Raw genomic sequence first — 13,244 nt, forward strand, 5'->3', positions numbered from 1 at the left:
TTATCTTCCACTCTTTAATCTGCCTTTTGTGGTTTTAATTGAGCTTTTTTATATAATTTCCTTTCTTAGCATATCAGTTGTATTTCTTTTGTAACTTTTTTTTAACAGATTGCCTACAGTCTGCAGCATACATTTACAACAGATCCAAGAACATGTTCAGTATATACTATACCGCCAAAGGGTGGTTCAAGTGCCGAATAATAGTCAAATAATTCTAATCCTCCCTCACTTGTATTACTCTGACATTCATTTTTTTGTGTAAACATAGATATACGTACATATGTGTGTGTGTTAATTGCTCTGCTGTGTCTGAATCTTTGCAATCCCAGGCTCCTCTGTCCATGGAATTCTCCAGGCAGGAACACTGGAATAGGTAAACATTCCCTTCTCCAAGGATATGTACATAAGACGTAGGCATAAGAATATGTGATCAAATACGCTGGCAGCATTATTTGTAACAAACTGCAATCTGTTCAATTAAGAAAAAGAAAATAAATTTTCATTTTCCATTCAGTTAGTCCTGCTCTACTCTCCCTTTCTTTAAGTAGGTCTGAGTCTCTGGACTGCAGCATTTTCTTTCTCTCTAAAGATCTCCCTGACACTTCTCACAAGGCATGTGTGCCGACACAATCGCCTTCAGACTTCGCTCTTCTGAGACAGGCGCTGTGTTTCCTCACTTCCGAAGGAGGGACAATTACTCAGGTTTCTGAATTTTAGGTTGCTGCCTTTTCTCTCAACACTTTGAATGTTTCACCCCATTCCTCTCTTGCCCGCATGTTTTCCAAGGAGAAAGCAGATGTAATTCTTGGTTGAACTGGGAACCAGGGGGTGGCCTGGGTACCCCCAGCCCCCAGCAGGCTCTGATGAGCTACAGGACTCTGGACAAGCCCACCCCCTACTACTCATCTTACAGATACAGGAGGTGAAAGTGTTAGTCAAAGTATTAATCTGAGGTCACGGGCAGGAAGCCCTTCATCTGTGCCTGGGGTGGGCTGACCCCCACAGCGTGGCCTCCTGGAATTCCAGCATGCCCAGGAGGCGGGCCAGCGTGACGCCCGTTTGCAGACATGGGCACCAAGCTCAGAGAGGGGAGGGGGAGGGCAGAGCGCTTTGACTCCCGGGTCCCAACCCAGAGAGCGCTGAGAGGCTTTGGGTTGGGGTCAGAGATCAACCGCCCCGCCTGACCTGGAGCACAGGCGTGTGGATCACCTGTGGGTGAGCAGGGTGCCAGGCGCTCCCGGTTAGAAAGCATAAGCACTCCCGACACGCGGGTGTGTCCGTGGTCACGGCGCCCACGTGGCGCAGCTCTGGCCCAGAACCAGGGGCAGGTGGACAGGCTGAACCTGGCCATCACGGCCTTCCTGTGTCCCTGGGGACCCCAAGCCAGCTCAGCAAGGGTCCAGCCCCTTCCCTCTGCCCTCTTGGGGTCCCCACACCGTTTTTGATCCCTGGGCAGCTGGCGTCAGCATCTCTGCTGCCCACTGCTCTCAGCCTCCGTCCCCGGGAGCCTGTCTGTCCAGGGCAAGATCCCAGGATCTGCCTGTTCATCAGTGAGTCCCTCAGCCCGAGCTGCTAATTCCTTAATAAAAGAGCACGTTTATGAAATCTGACAACATTAGGGAAGATTTTTAAACGTTGTACATTAGGCCTTTCACGGGGAATAGTTAATGACAGGCAGGCTCATTGGAATAGAGATTTCATCTAATATCAGTTTCGGGAAAGTCAATTGCAGGGTGATTTCTGCAGATTAAATTAGCTGTATTTGGAGGTCACCTCCTGCAGCCAGATTGAGAGAGACAGATACACAATAGCAAATGCTATGAACGAGATATTAATTCCACTCCACAAACAAGGATGGTACTTTAAAAGAGGAGATTTTTGTCTTTCTCGGAGCCCTCCCCCACCCCCATGCCTTCGTGGAAGGACAAGCGTGTTGGCCGATTATCAGAACCAGCACATCCATTCCGAGAACTTTTCCTTGGGGTTATTCAGAACGAGGCAGGAGCCGAGTCCCCTGGCTGCGGCCCCGTCTCCTGTCTCCTGGCTGTGTTTTCAGGCACTGCCAAGGGCAGGGGGAGCCCAGGACGTGGGATCCATCCGGTGCCTCCAAGGAACCAGGCCTTGGAGCGGCTGCCCTGCTCTGCTCCGCCCTTCTGAGTTCTCTTTGCTTTTTCTTTCCTTGTCTCCTGTTCTCAGTGATCTGGAACTTGCTTGGTTTGAGGGTGAGCCTGTGAAGGGCGGGGGGCGATGCCGTGCCCTGCCCCCACCCCCCAGGGCAGCACTTAAGGTTCAGGGGCCTCTCCTTGTCCCGCCCGTCATGGGCCATGCCTGTCCCATGCAGCTCTGTCCGTCTCTTTCTGCACTTCCCATTCTGCTCCTCTATCTGTCCGTCTGTCTGTCCCCTCAGCCCAGGGTCGCACGGATCACAGTGGAGGCTTCAGGGGCACTTTGATGTCGAGAGCTAGCCACCCCCACCCACACATCTTTCCCGGTTGCTTCTGCTTGTATTTTCCCCACATGACACTCAAATATTCCCCAGCTAATCCCAGGGAAAGCAACCCATTAGTATTTTGTGTGTGTGATTGTGCTAAATTTATAAATGAACAGAATCAGCATCTTTGTGAGGCTAAGTTTATTTGCATTTGAGTAAATTAACTTTTTTTTTATTCACAAATGTCTTAAAGTTGCTCTCACATTGGCCTGGCACATTTCCTGTTACATTTAATCATCGGCTCTCATCTCCTTTGCCTCCTTGTAAATGAATATTCATTGGAGAGACTGATGCTGAAGCTGAAGCTCCAATACTTTGGCCACCTGATGCCAAGAGCCGACTCGTTGGAAAAGACTGTTATGCTGGGAAAGATTGAAGGCAGGAGGAGAAGGGGACAACAGAGGATGAGATGGTTGGATGGCATCACCGACTTGATGGACGTGAGTCTGAGCAAGCTCTGGGAGTTGGTGATGGACAGGGAGGCCTGGCGTGCTGCCGTCCATGGGGTCGCAGAGTCGGACATGACTTAGAGACGCAACAATAACAAAAAGAGCCCCGGCCACCCCGGCCCCCGAGCTGGCAGGCGGGCTTTGTCACTGACTCAGTCCGCCTCATGGCTTCGAGCCCAGAGTTCTTCAAGACACCGCCTCCTCTCACGTCCTGGAGTCCGGGGTCCTGGTGTCGGGCTGCGGTCTGGCCGTTCCCGGCTGGGTTGCTCCTGGGCGTGGCCCAGGACTCAGGCCCAGCAGGCTTGCCCCTCCCGGGTCCCGACTTCATGCTCTGTGAGCCGAGGTCTGGTCCCCATGTGGGGCTCGTGGGGCGTCAGGCTGGAGGCAGGGCCTGGGGCCCAGTACGGGAGGCCAGCCCGGAGGCACAGTTGCCGCGGCGCGGCGGGAGGCTGGCTCAGGTGGGCAGCATCGGTGCCAGCATCACCCACCGCCAGAAGGGGAGGCAGCCGGGGGCTGGTGTCCTGAGGGCCCAAAGGAGTGGTGGGGGTCCTCGCTGTGATGTCTCGGGGTCCCCGCACCTGGGCGAAACTTCTCCAGCAAACTCGCGTCTCCAGATGGGGGCGGAGGGGGGACTATGGCCTCCGTCTTCACCCTGTGATGATGAAGGTCACGGAAGTGGTTACAGACCCAGGGCCTCTGCCCCTGACTCCCCTGTCCACACCCCGCCCTGGCCTGGACCCCAGCAGCCTCTGATTCCTGCCTGGTTTTCCCAGGGAGGTGAGCGGTCGCCAGGGTCTCACAGCCTCTGCTGCAGCAGTGACCGGCCAGAAGGGGCGCCTGGAGCCTGGGCTCTGCTCCCAGGGGCTGAGCCCCTCGTGGGGACGGGAAAAGAGCCCGCTGCCCACCCCCCTGCGTGAAGAGGGCTGTGCCGTGGGAGCTGGCGGCCCCGCTCTGACGCCCCGAGGATGGAGTCAGGGCCACGGGAGACCCGCCAGGCCCCTGCCTCCTCCCGGCACCTCCCGCTGTCTCAGCAGCGAGCCCCCAGAGTCAGCACAAGCGGAGTGGCCAGCTCCGCCGCTCCCTTAGCAGCCCCGCCTTCCGGGGAGGCCGCTGGTACGGGGGTCCCCCCCCAGTCACCCCCGTTCTCGCCCCTGCGGGCAGCAGCTGCCCCGTCTGTCCCTCTGGCCCCTTTCCACTGGTTCCTGCTCTGAGCTGCCGCCCCTCCCTGGCCCCTCGAGCCCTGTGTCTGAAGGGAGCCTCCGTCTACGCCCTGAGGGCATGTCACTCAGGTCCTCAAGGCTGGACGGTCCGCTCCCTGCAGGGCTGGGGAGGGTGGACAGGCTGGGGCAGGTGGCGGGGCCCCAAAGCTGGGACGGCCCCTTCCTCCTCTGTCACCAGCAAGGCCTCTCGGGGGGCTGTCCCCTCCGCAGTCTCATCTGGAGCTGCTGGTCTGGGCAATGCAACCTTGGGGGCAAATCCTTGGGCTTGGAGATGTGTTTCCTGCCGCTCTGCTCACGAGGTGACGGGGGATAATGGGGACCCCCCCCACCGGGCTGGGCCGTCGTGCTCCCAAGGACCGGCCCGGTGCTGCCTCTGGGGTGACGTGTTCTGCTGGCCATCCGGTGGTTGCTGGCGTTGGCGGACACTCCCTAGCCCATCACCCATGTCTCTGCCCTCTGCCCCCAGCCCCAGCCCTGGGTCCCGGCCTGTGTAGGGTTCGTGCCCTCTGCGCTCTCCCAAGGACGAGGCGGCCTGGGCTCTCGTGAGGCTGGAGGCCTTCTAACAGCAGGACCTGACTTCCCACAGCTCTGGAGGCCGGGAGCTCGAGGTGCTGGAGGGGTGGGTTCAGGGAGAGCCCTCCTCCTGGTCCCCGGCTGGCGTCTCTCTGCCAGGTCCGCAGGTGGCGGGGGAGGGGCTCTCTGGGGCCTCCCTAAGGACACTAATTTCATTCCCAGGGTCCCACCCTCATGACGTCATCACCTCCCAATACCATAACCGTGGCGAGGATTTCAACATACACGTTCAGGAGGGACTCGAACGTTCAGACCCAGGCAATGGAGCCTACAGGATTCGAATGAATGAACAAGGGCGGGGGTGGAAAAGGGAGTGAGTTCTGAAAGGACAAATTCAAACCCTGTAGAGAGGGGACCTCTGTTCCTCCCTGGAGGCTGTGAGGGCGTGGCCATCGCAGGGAGCATTCTTGCAGAGCCACCCCCACCCACAAGGCACACAGGCTCACCTCTGGGGTCTGGTGGCGCTGAGCCAGCTCTCGCCCCGCAGGATTAGACAGGAGCACTTTGGCGTTTGGAGAGCCCTTGCCCTCCTGTGAACCAGGCGCCCTCTGGGCACTTAGCCCTGCAGGTGACGCCTGCCCACGGACATTGTTCCCAGCCGCCAGGCCTTTCTTTTCCTGAACAGAGCCCAGGATCCCTGCTAGCTTCAGCACACCAGTGGATTTTGCAAAATTAAGGGTTTTTTTTCCCTTAAATAAAAGTAGATAATCTCTGAACCCATTTGCTCTCCACTTTCTGCATCCTGCCTGTGCAGAAAAGGCTATAAAAGAAGCATCCTGATCACTGCCCCAGCTTTCTCCGTGTCTCCGGGCAAGGTGGCCCCTCCCCTCCGCAGAGCCGTCCTGGGGCCCCCACGGAGCCCCCCAGCGCAGCCCCACCAGCCACAGTGAGGCTCCAAGCCGCGTGCCCATGTCCACAATGGGGCTTCCACGGCGGGCCCCACCCGGGTGGAAGGAGCTGGGAGTTGATGGAGCATGAAAGCTGCTTCGCAGGCGTGAAGGCTGTGAGACCGTAGATTAGAACTGCACAAGGGCTCTGAGGTGCTCAACGGTCTAACCCCGGTCCACCGTGCATTCCCCCCCAAGCCCCGAGGGCCCTTGAGCTGGATGCTGGGGGTGGTCCTGGTCTCAGCCCTGGGGACTTAACACGGGGGGTGGGGGGTTCACTGCCTGGCCTCCTCACCACTCACTGCTTCCCCCATGTCACGGCAGCAGCCACGGCCTCTGCCCACTGGGCCAGCCTGCTGGATGCCGACTCGGGAGGGACTCCCAGAGGCCCCAGGAGACTGGCCGCTGCCCGGGGGAGATCTGGGAACCGAGGCTGATGGAACACGGCCTCTGTCTTCTCCTCCTAAACCCAAGGTTCCCGCAGAATGGCGGGGCCCTGGGCCTGAAGAGGCGGGTCTGGAAAAGGGCAGCAGGACCATCCAGCCACCCCAGCCTCGTGGGGCTGACCCTCTGGTCCTGCACAGCTACTGAAGTGGGGAGACCCCCTCAGGGCTGGGGTCCCCACCTCTTGTCAGCCTCTCCCCTGCCCACCCACCTCCCCAGGCCGGGCAAGCCTCTTCCTGTTGGTGCTGGGACCTCACAGAGCCTGAGATGGGGGTGTCCCCCCCACCCCCCGATGACAGACTTTGACATCACATCTCTCCTCGTTCAGGTCTGGATTTGCTCTCATCTGACACACTGTCTCCACCCACAGCGGGGAACAGCAGGGCCTGAGGGAGCAGTGGGTGGGGTGGGGTGCCCTGGGGGGGCTCCCATCCCAGGGCAGGGGGACAGGAGGGAGGAGGAAGTCCCGGGGACCTCGTGAGCAGCCAGGCAACCTCACAGAGTTCCGGCCTGCAGGCGGTCTGTATGTTTATTATTATTTGATCAAACTTTACAGCCAGAGAACTGATGACCACAGCCGTGACAGCTCGCACGCAGGACGGTGCCTGGGGCATCTGTGTGTGGTCATGAAATGATCCGGGGGTCACGCTCCCGACCCTCCCGTGGCTGCACCGAGCAGGAACAGCGTGTGAGACCCGCCTCCTCCGTGTCTGTGATCAGGACTGTTGCCTGCAGTCCTGAGGCCACCCCGGGCCCAGACCTTACTTATACCCGGGAGCTGGGCCCTGACCCCTCCGGAGCCCCCTGCCCCTGCTGGCCGCGGCTCCTCTGCCCCTCTGGATCAGCAGGTAGCTTCTCCTCCGTGCAACCGGGACGCGGGTGACGAGGTGGGACCTGGGCTGGGGGCCCTGGCCCCCCACGGGATACTGGCCTTTCTGAGGGTGCTGCCTGCCCCCTCCTTGTGGACACAGATTCCACAGCCTGAGCCTCTGTGCCCCTGGCCTCGCCCCCATCTCTGAGTCACTGGCGGGGTCAGAACAGGACACACGTGTCAGCAGGTTTGAGTAAAAATGACATCCTAAGGAGAGGGTCTAACCGAGTATTCCTTTATTGAAAAGCAGCAGCCGATAAATATTGAATTGCAGTTTTGTCGCAAATACACCAATTATCTCCCGGAAAATGGGAAGCGGGGCGGCAGAGCCACGCGTGACAACATGTCACTCCGCTAATTGAATTTCTTGATTGACTCAAATATTCCCAGCTCTGAAATTCAGACGATGGAGCGGTTTCCATGACCACAGCTCTTCCCCTGAGGTCGGGGTGGGAGGAGCTGGTCCTGGGAGACCCCCGGGGGCTCCACCGCGTGTCTCCCTGTGGGTGGGCCAGGCAGGGCCATGCCGTGTCCACGCCCACCCCTCCGTGGGCGGCCTCTCCCCACCACTCTGCAGCCGCTCTGCTCATCCTGGGGAAGGAGGCTGTCTCGGTGACCCCAGGCCGGGGGTCCTGCAGCCTCGGAGCCCCGAGCCTCCCCGTCGTCTGTAGCCCCCTCGTCTCTCGTACGGAGTGGGTCTCATTCCCGGGCAGGTGACCACACACCGCTGAAACAGAAGGCCAGGGCACTCTTAACAGAGCTCAGTTTCCCGAGGGTCTCCCTGCTCCCTCCCTTCTGCATCTCTCCCCGCCTCTCCCCTCTGACCCCCTCCACTCCCCCGCCTCTCTCTGGTATCTGCGGGCCCTGCTGCCCCGGGTCTGTGGCCCCCTTGCCTGGTGCCCCCTTCACGGCTGGATCACCTGCTTTCTGGGCCTCAGGCCCCACCCCGTGTAGGAAGCAGGGGATCAGAGTTCCTGCCCCAGGGCTGCTCTCTGGGAGGGAGGAGTCTGGGGTTCCAGGCTCCACACCTGTCCTCCTTGTCCTGTCTCCCTGGGGTCATCTCAGCTTCCTCCCCTCCATCAAACCAGCGCTTCTGGCACTGCTGAGCAGACAAGTGTCTCTTCCACCTGCAGAGGCTGGAACTGACACATACACACCCCTAGATGTAAAGCAGGCAACCAATAAGGACCTGCTGCACCGCGCAGGGAGCGCGCCTGAGACTCTGTAATGACCTATATGGAAAAGAGGCTGGAAAAGAGTGGGCGTACGCTGGAACCCTGAAACTAACACATTCTGTAAGTCAGCTATATGCCAATAAAACTTTATTAAAAAGAACACTGAAGCCAGCAGAGGCGCCCCTTGCTCTGTGTGTGTCCGGCTCACACCCCAGCCGTTCCCTCTTTCCTCAGGGCCGAGCCCCACTCCCGCCCAGCCCAGGTGCCCTGGACCTGCGGGGCCACCACCTCCTGGGAGAGTCAAGTCCAAGGCAGGTTGGTAAAAAGTCCGGGGTCCCCGAGGAGGAGAGAGGGGTCTGGGGCTCTCAAAGAGGAGGAAAGGACAAACGTCTTTTTCTACATTCCTTAGTAAGGATTATATAACAGCAATGTATCCCGCTTAAGGACATGTTTCTCCTTTGTGAAAACTTTCTGACTAATCCTGTTATCTTAAAATGTGTACTATGGGAGTGGGTCTAGTAAGATCTTTACAACCTTGAGACATTCTTTTGATTTATTGCAATAACCAATTTAAAAGTATATGGCTCCCTTGCTAAGACGAGGGATGGGGCACTCTCCACCCCCTTCTGATGTTTGTGTCAGAAGCTTCCTCTGTCCCTTGTCCTTCTTTAATAAAACTCTACTGCACAAAGGCTCTTGAGTGATCAAGCCTGATCTCTGGTCCCGAAGCTAAATCTGCTTTGGAGATCACAAATCCGACATTGTTCACCGTAAGCGCTCACTCCCATCGTGCTTACCTCCAGCCCCCTAGATTCTGGCTTTCTCCCTGTCTCCTTGTACGTGCCAGCCAGGCAGCCCCTCCTCAAAGCCCCCAGCCGGGAGGGGGCCCTGGAGGAGGTGGGCACACAGCGAGTGTGTGGGTCAGAAGCTGCTGAGCAAAGGTGGGTGGGTCGGGAAAATACTCTGCCTGCTGCGTCAGAGCATGTACCGGCCCCTGAATCTCCGAATCTCTGCTCTGTCCCAAGGTGAGCCCGTCTCTGCGAGCATCTACTGACATGCCCTCGTCCACATTCACGCAGCTCCTGAGCAAACGGAGCCCCCACAGAGGGACAGCGGGGTCCTGTCCCCAGGGTCCAGGGGCCGGGTGCCCCCTGCCCCCTGCAGCCTCGCCTGCCCACCCTCGTGGGCTGGACTCTCATTCTGTGGGCCTAAGGCCTGCAGAGCGTTGTGAGCGTTGCCAGGCCAGGGGAGAGCGTGGTGATTCCCCTGCTGCGTACACGTGCCCCTCCAGCCCCCGGTCACCTGTCGTTGAGATGGTTCTGCGGGGAACACTGCGGTAAGCCTCGGCTTGTCTGGGAAACACAGTCTCCGGGCACATTAATGTACCCGAAGGCTGTGTGGGGCCCCTGGACCCCAGTGCACCCATCTAAGACCCCAGGACGTGGCAGAGTGTTCAGAACTGACCTCTGCTTCCGTCCGGCCAAGCACTGTCTGTCTAGAGGGGTACCCTTTCGAGTTCCAAGAGGGAACGTGGGCTTTCTTTGGACCACAGCGGGTGCAGTGGGGCTCCTTGCCCCAGTCCTTCCCTGGGCGCCCTTCCCCTGGGACAGTCTGAGACGAGAGGAGGATGTAGAGACCCTGGGGTGGTCTTTCCAGCTGCAGCCCCATGTCCACTTTCCAGGAGGGAGCCGGCCTAAAGGGAGGCACGTGGGAAGGGTCACCCTCAGACCGGGCCGTGCTCTGGGGCTGGGCCACCCGGCCCTGTGGTCCATTGGCCTGCTCTGCTCATGGGCAGTGAGTATGGGGCAGCAGGCAGGCTGTCTGCTCACAAAGGGGCTTTGAGTTGGAGAGGAAGCGTCGGCCGGGCCCAGAGCTGCTGTGTGCTCGGCCTTGGACTGACTGCCAGTCCCCGGGCCCACGAGGCCCGTGTCCTGGGCTGCTGCGACCTGGGCCCCCACGTCCTGGGCCCCCGCATGCTGGGCCCCGCACCCTGGGCCCCCATGTCCTAGGCCCCCCGTGACCTAGGCTCCTGGGCCCCCTTGTGCTGGGCCCCCGCATCCTGGGTTCCCCTGTCCTTGGCTCCCGTGACCTGGGCTCCTGGGCCCCCAAGACCAGGGCTTTTTCACTGGTTCACTGGCCTCCCTGCCTTGCTGGCTGGAATAACCTCAAGCGTGGACAGTGGGGGCCAGGCCACTGACTGAGGCCAGGAGGAGTGGATCCTGACCCTGCCTTAGGCGAGGGGTTGGTTTGCGCACCTGCCCAGGAGGCCACCGACCTTACTTCCTGCTGGATCGATGCAAACCTCTCTGTCAATACATCTCAGCGTTCTCTCAGCCGAGATCGATGCCTTTGTCCTGGTAACAGTGCCCGGATGCCTGGAGGGAGGGGGCGTGAACGGCATGCGTGAGTGGGCATCATGGGCCCCCTGACCTAGATGCCCAAAAAGATGCCCAGAGACCCTTCACCACGGACCCTCACAGCCCCCTAGGCCCGCTCCTCCCTCCTCCTGGGGGACGGCACCAGGAGAGACCCCATCCCGGGTCACCCACCCCATCACCCACCCCAGGTCACCCACCCTGGGTCAGCCACCCCATTACCCACCCCATCACCCCCTCTGGGTCACCCACCCCGGGTCACCCACCCCAGGTCACCCACCCTGGGTCACCCACCCCGTCACCCACTCCGTCACCCACCCCATCACCCCCCCTGGGTCACCCACCCCGTCACCCACTCCGTCACCCACCCCATCACCCCCTCTGGGTCACCCACCCCGGGTCGCCCACCCCGGGTCACCCACCCCGTCACCCACCCCATCACCCACCCCATCACCCCCCCTGGGTCACCCACCCTGGGTCAGCCATGTCACCCACCCCATCACCCACCCTGTCATCCACCTCATCACACACCCCGGGTCACCTGCCCTGGGGGACAGCACCAGGAGAGACTCCACCCCAGGTCACCCACCCTGGGCAGCACCCTCCTGCCAGCTGGGCAGGTGTCCTGTGGCTTCTCTGAAACTCAGAGGAGAGGAGCCCGGGCAGGAAGTCGCCTCCGGGACGCATACCCACTGGGCCCGCAGAGCCCGGCTCCACGTGCCCCATGGCTCCACGTGCCCCACGGCTCCACGTGCCCCACGGCCGGTCCTGGCCTCGGGAGTGCGCCCTGGACCACGTGGGAGCACCGCTCATGACCTCCTGGTGAGCCACGGAGCCCGCCGCCCTCGTGGCCCCGGGGGCCTGGGGAAGGCAGGGGGGAGGAGGGGGATTTGGTGGAGCTGGGTCCCTGCTGTGGGTGGAGGGCACGCTGACCCCAGGCCTGCACAGTGAAAGGCCCTGTGTGGCTGGGTGCCTGGGCTCCTGCCCCAGCGCACCTTGACACCCGAGATCACCTCCCTTCCTGCTCCTGCCCCAGACGGGGTCCAGAAGGCGTGACCGGGCAGCTTCCTGTTAGGTGTTCACTGCAGCAGCAGCCCTCCCCCAGGGCTGCCCCCGAAGCCCGAGGGCATCCATGTGGCACCAGAGCCTGTGGGGCAGGTGGGGCCCTGGGGGTCTCACCAAGTACCCGTCTTCCCATCACAGCCACGGGATGGGGGGCTCTAAGCACGCAGCGGAGCCCAGGCCCCTGGACCAGGACTCGGGTCAGCCCAGAGAGAACCGTACCCAGGTTCTTCGGAGGACCTGCTCTTCACGGCCAGAAACGGGGTTTAGTGCTCGGCAGCTGCTTGCTCTCGCTGATGGCCCGGTAGTCATCCCCGAGGGCACATGGCCCCTCGGGGCACCAGGGAGACAGGGAGGCCGCAACCGCAGAGGGTGTGCGTGGGAGGGAGGTTCCCGGTGACCCTGGGGGGGGAGGCAGGCAAGGTGGCCTCTCGAGCCACTGCTCAGCCTGGAGGCTCCACATCCTCCCCTGCTTTCTCCCCCGGGGGGCCTGTGTCAACCCCCAGGGAGAGGCCTGGTTTGTGCCAAGACCCTCACAGCATCAGGCGGGCTTTCAGCAGCTCCTGGGAGGTGCAACTCCACGTGGGCACCGCAGGACCCAACAGCTGGTCCTGAGGGCCCCACGGAGCTCCCCTTGCCGCCCTGCAACTCCCATCTCTGCCCCCTCCCCGTCTGCACATCCCCTGCTCCTGGCTGGACCTCCTCAGCAGGAGGAGGGGGCTGCATAGCCTCAAGGCGGTGACCCCAGCCCCGTCAGCCTCGGCAAGTGACCGAGAATTGCAGTGGGTGTTAGGTGGGCACTTCTCGCTGGGCTAAGTTCTATGAAATTACAGGTTTTAATATCATAAAACAACGGAATTAGAGGCTTGGTGACCATTAAGTGTATTAACTCCTGCGACGGAGTCCACAGAAGGCCTGGAGCCGTCCGGCCGTGACATCCCTGCAGCCTCGTGGGTGGGCTGTTTTCCCTACCCCCACCCCTAGGGCTGGTCCCGACCCCACACGGACCCCACCGCAGCTTCCCAGATGGAAGGAGGGCTGGGCCTCCAGCTCAGACTCAGACTCAGAGGGTCTTCTGGCTGAATGGGGGTGAGATTCCCCTTGGACCCCGCTTGCTGTAGAGACGGGCCAGGCACAGAGGCCCTCAGAGGCAGAGCCGTCAGTGAGAAAGCTGGGTGGGGGGGCGGGGCGTGCAGGAACGGGTGGCGTGCTCAGCCCCCTGCCCTGCTTACAGAGTGCGCCCTTCTGACGCTCCTGGACCAGGTGGGAGGAGGGCCCGGCGTGGCCGTTGGACTGGGCGGGGTCGGCGGGAGGGGGCGGGGTCGGCGGGAGGGGGCGGGGTCGGCGGGAGGGGGCGGGGTCGGCGGGAGGGGGCGGGGTCGGCGGGAGGGGCTGGAGGCGCAGGCTGAGACCTGGGTGGGTGCGGCTGGTCTCCGTCTGGGCCCCGGGGTTGGAGGACAGCCTGTGGGCTCCGGGCAGACCCAAGGCCCCAAGCGAGTCGTCTGCAGGGACCGGGGCCCTCCATCCCCACAGGACAGCGGTTACAGCTGTGGTTGCTGTGATCGCTGTAAGATCAGGACTTGCTGCTGCTTCTGCTGCTAAGGCGCTTCAGTCGTGTCGGACTCTGTGCGACCTCACAGACAGCAGCCCACTAGGCTCCACCCTCCCTGGGATTCTCCAGGCAAGAACACTGGAGT

At 61.0% G+C, this 13,244-nt stretch overlaps 1 long non-coding RNA gene across 2 annotated transcripts; it reads right to left on the minus strand.

Annotated features, from left to right (window-relative positions):
• Window positions 1-7,149: 7,149 nt before the first annotated feature.
• LOC112446788 (uncharacterized) lies at window positions 7,150-12,869 on the minus strand. Of its 2 annotated transcripts, none has more exons than XR_003034905.2 (4): window positions 12,780-12,869; window positions 11,770-11,949; window positions 10,386-10,485; window positions 7,150-7,662 (listed from the first exon to the last, which is right to left on the minus strand). It is a non-coding gene; the product is annotated as an uncharacterized lncRNA (long non-coding RNA). The 2 variants fall into 2 exon arrangements; XR_009494724.1 differs by lacking the exon at window positions 12,780-12,869 and adding an exon at window positions 12,556-12,769.
• Window positions 12,870-13,244: the final 375 nt, after the last annotated feature.

The sequence above is a fragment of the Bos taurus genome, chromosome 5 (genome assembly GCF_002263795.3).
Source record: "Bos taurus isolate L1 Dominette 01449 registration number 42190680 breed Hereford chromosome 5, ARS-UCD2.0, whole genome shotgun sequence".
NCBI classification, from domain to species: domain Eukaryota; kingdom Metazoa; phylum Chordata; class Mammalia; order Artiodactyla; family Bovidae; genus Bos; species Bos taurus.